Below are 4,661 nucleotides of genomic sequence, written 5' to 3'. Positions count from 1 at the left end.
GAAGCGGATAGTCTGAATTGCATAGTCTACACAGTGTCACTGACGGCGCTAAGATGTAAAAGTAATGAAACTTATCCTTCACCTGTCTGCACCTAACAGACGATCAATGGTTACTTTAATGGCTGCAGTCTCAGTAACTGTACAATACCCTTTACCGAGATTGGATTTCTCAACAAATGTGTTTGATTCATTAAAGCTATTCTCTGGTTTGAAACAACTTCAAAATCCTGACATAAAAGCTGTACTCGCCTGGATTTGAGGGATTAATGCTCTTTTTGTGGGGGATGGGATAAATGTGAAAAGGTAAGTGCATTGCTGTAGCCTGGTCAAAACGTGAGGAGAAAAGCATGAATGGCCCCAGATTGCTAAATTATTAATGGCGTCAGTGAGCTGTCAGTACTTGTGTCTTGAAGTACATTAGAAAAAGCCGACATGCAGCTTAACCTGTGAAGAAGAAATAAGATTCAATGCAGAAATCGACAAATCGCTTGTATTTGCCATTTGAAGGAACACAATGATACGTATTGTTGTAAAGAAAGTCAATGCTGGCTTTAAGTAAACCTTGTTACTACTCTTGAGTCAGTCACTACAGGCTCAGCTGAACGACACAGATCTGTTGAACAACCACAGGATGTCACTGTCTTACATTAATTATGGAGTGAGCATGTGACGGCTGAAACAGGAGATACACAGTGTGTATTCTGGGATATCAAGTGAAACTTGTTGTTTCTAGATTTTTGCTACCAATTGATGGATACAAGTTGGCCATTAATAAAACAACTATGAGAATAATAATATAATGTGTAATATATTACAGTCATGTGCTATTAAAAATGTGCTATTAAAAAAATGCCTATTCACAATATAAATATATTTATATTTTGAATAGGCATTTTTTTCACAGGTGATACATATTGTGTACATATTGATTATTTGAAGCTCACTGTGCTGCTTGTAGTTGTATCAACATTTGCAATGCAGATTATGTCACATCTGACAGGCAAACCACTCGGTGTACAATGTGTCTCTTATTTCAAATACATACATTTTTAACACGATTCAAAAAAGACTGTGTACTGTTTACTTTTGCTGCCAGCACACTCACTAAGTAACTGCAACATGTTTTTAAATAGAAGTCCTTTTGTTTAGTATTAAATCAAGAGCACCAAATACAATGAGACTTTTTATTTGGGCACGGGAAAGAATTGTTCTTTTTCTTTAATACCAGTGCCTGAAAGAGTTGGTATTAAAGCCTTGGCAATTAAAACCTTTTATAGAAAATTCAGCCTCAGAATTGATGATCAGTGGCTGTTAACAATGAGAGCACAATGAGAGTGCACTTCACAATAAGAGCCCCTTTTAAATAAAGTGTGCGATAGCACAGTGCCCACTCTAATTACCCGAAAAACTTTGCACATGTATATGTGTAAACGTACATGTGTACTTTTGTGCACGTGTTTTTAAAGGCGTGCATGTGGTGTGTGTGCACACATATGCATGTAATCGTGCTGTGCTCCCCCTTTCATACACCTCGGACACCACACACTGCCACACACACACACACACACACTAAAAAGCATTCCAGAGGCTGCATGCCCGCCCCCGCGCCCCCCCCCCCCCCCCCCCCACATACACACACACATACCACTGGACCCACTGCTAGGGTCGCCTAAAGGGCACATGAAGGAAAACTGAGTGGTTTTATAACCAAAGGGCAACATATTTTTAAGATTAAAAGTTACAAACATCCCCCATGCTCTGTGTTACTTCAGGGCAAAACCTCAGCCGCCTATGGTGTACAAAGTGTAAAACACTCTGTTCTGCCTCCCAGGAACATGCTGAGGTGTTGTAATGTTAGCTGTGATGTTAGCGAGCTTTGCTGCTAATGACAGGGAGGGTGAGAGCACGAGGAAAGTGGGTGGTGTGAACCTTCAGTTGTCAAAGTTGTTCCAGCCACCGAGGGTGAAACGGGACGCCAAGACATAAATAAGCAGTTGCAACTGATATTCAGCTGAAATCAATACTTGAATGAGTCTCAGAGAGTCACACAATAGCACAGGCTTGTTTTTATACCGTACGTACATATGATAAAAAATAACCAAATTAACATTTGGAAAAGGTTTAAGAAATGCACTCCGTAGTCGATTGTTTAAGCCAGCCTATTTGACACTACCATGTTGGTCTTTTTGGCCATCATGACATGTTGTGAAATGTGAAGTAAAACCCCAAAAATGCTCTTGTTCTGCTCCAACAATCAGAGGTAGTGTATTCTCATTTGAGTTGTTGAGACAACTCAACTTGTTGAAACAACCCAAATGGTCACAAATTGGTTGGAATTATTAAAAATATTGGTGTAAGAATGTTTTCTTTTTAAATGAACAAATAAATAAAATAAAGGTCATTAACTCCCCAACTTAACTTAAATTTGCACACGTGTGTTGGTTTTGGCCCCTCCTGCACTCCCCCCATCGGCCTCAAAGTTTGGTCATATTTCTGGTGCTCCTACTTGGACCCCCTGCCTTATATTCTCTTTTTTTCATTTTGTTTTCTTATTCACTATACATCTGACTGCCTCTCCAGTTTCAGCCTATAAGTACAAGCCTTCCCCATGCCAGGATATACACTTCCTGGTTCATTGCAGCATGGGGTATATTTACCAGTCGGCAGCTTGGGAGCAGCCGTAAAGATATTGCTCATTTGTTTGTAGTGAGGAAAGAGTTTGGGCTAATGCTGCATTTAAATTTACATATCGATTTTTTTTTTTCTTCCTGTCTCTGTGGAAATTACAAAATTAAACTAAACCCTCATATTCATAATATTCCCCTGAAGTCAGTTAATACCGTATGAGTGCAGCCGAATGTAGGAATGTCTCTCTATAGTTGAACCTGTTCACAGGCAGCACTATAGGTAAAGAACTTCTGCTTTGATGTCAAACATTTCTAGACAATTTCTATATATGAAGTCTTTTAAGTCCAGACCAAAAATATGTCAAGTCAGCAGAACCAAGATATTATGTGCACTCACACTGTTATGCCGTGTATAATTTAAGTCTGACATTGAAGGAATGTTTCTCAACATGTCTTTGTATCAGATTTTAGATTACATTCATATCGGTGCCGGATTCAAATGCTAAAACAACACATATACACACAAATACATAGACAAACCTTCACCTGCGTCACCAACCTTCACCAATGCGTGTTATTTAAATATTTATTTTGAAAGAAAAAGAATGCTCCTCAAGATGATTATCAGTCATTGTTATAAAGTATCTAAATACAGGCAACTGAGGTATATCTGTCTTTCTACAGGTGGAGTGTGACAGAGAGAGAGAGAGAGGCAGAAAGAAAGAAAGCCTGAGGGAGTGAGCGGCGGTGACAAGGACAGAAAGATTGCACATACAATGAAAACATGAGGAAACAACACAAGGCTGGACATAAAGGGTGTTGTATACTGTCTGAAGAAGTGGTCTACGTGATCATGGCGCAGCATTCATTCATTTCAATAGAAAAGGCAAAAGGCTAAAATTTCCACAATTGATACCAGCCTCAGTTACACTTTGAAAATGAAGCCATACAAAACCACGAATGCTAAACTGTGATCCACTAACTTGATACAACCTTCTGCGTTTGGAAAAATGCATGCACTGTTGAAAATTCCATTAGGTTCCAGCAAAGACTCAGCCCGCAGTTTAAAAGAGATAAATCCCTCGAAAGCTTAATCATATTATCGTCAGTCAATTGACTTGTGCTTCAAAGTCTTAAAGAAAGAAAAGAAAGATTTGTCACACGACACTCATGTGATTAAACCAAAATCAAACTGAGATATCGCTACACCTTTCTTCAATAGTTCAACTTTTTGTGAATTACACATATTCACTTTTTTTGCCTAGAGTAAGTTGAGAATATTGATACCACTCATATCTTTCTTATAAATATGAAGTTACAGAGATGGTTAGCTTAGCATAAAGACTGGAAGCAGGGGAAACTACTAGCTTGGCTCTCTCCAATGGTAAGACCAAATCAATTCAAACATTCAAAGCTAACCAATTAACATTATTTTGGTTTGTTTGATCCATAGAAAAATGGAAGAGTAAAGACTCAAAGTCTTCAGATTTGTCAGCACCATCAGGTTGCCAGGAAGCTGGCAGAGACTTTAGGAGGTCACTGCTCCCAGCCAGGAAACAGTCCGGCACATAACGCCCTGTAAACCACAACGTATTGTTTTTACACTTTGTTTTTTGTGCTAATTAAACAAACGAGAAGTAACGTGGTTATTAGTGAGCTTTAGAGATGCTGGCAGACTTGTTTTTTTTTTACCTTTGGACAGAGCGGTTAACCGTCTGCTGGCTGTAGAGGAAAGACATGAGAGTGGAAGCGATATTGTCATCTAACTATCTGCAAGAAAAGAAGCCTATTTGTTAAAAGGTCAAACTATTGCTTTAATGATACGCCGTCTTATTCTTTGTTCTCCTGCACAGCAGATCATGTAAGGCATACCGATTTGCTTGACAAACAGTAGGCAGCGATCATAATGGCTTAAAAAGACTGGAAAACACATTGAGACACACATCCACGCAGAAACACACAGGAGGCTCAGTGAACGTATAAAAAGGGTCCGGTGTCGATTGTCAGCTCAATGATTCATGGCCACGTGTCATA

This window comes from Anarhichas minor, unplaced genomic scaffold (genome assembly GCF_050575085.1).
Source record: "Anarhichas minor isolate MPS153535 unplaced genomic scaffold, ASM5057508v1 ptg000026l, whole genome shotgun sequence".
NCBI classification, from domain to species: domain Eukaryota; kingdom Metazoa; phylum Chordata; class Actinopteri; order Perciformes; family Anarhichadidae; genus Anarhichas; species Anarhichas minor.
Note: the sequence above shows the minus strand (reverse complement) of the source record.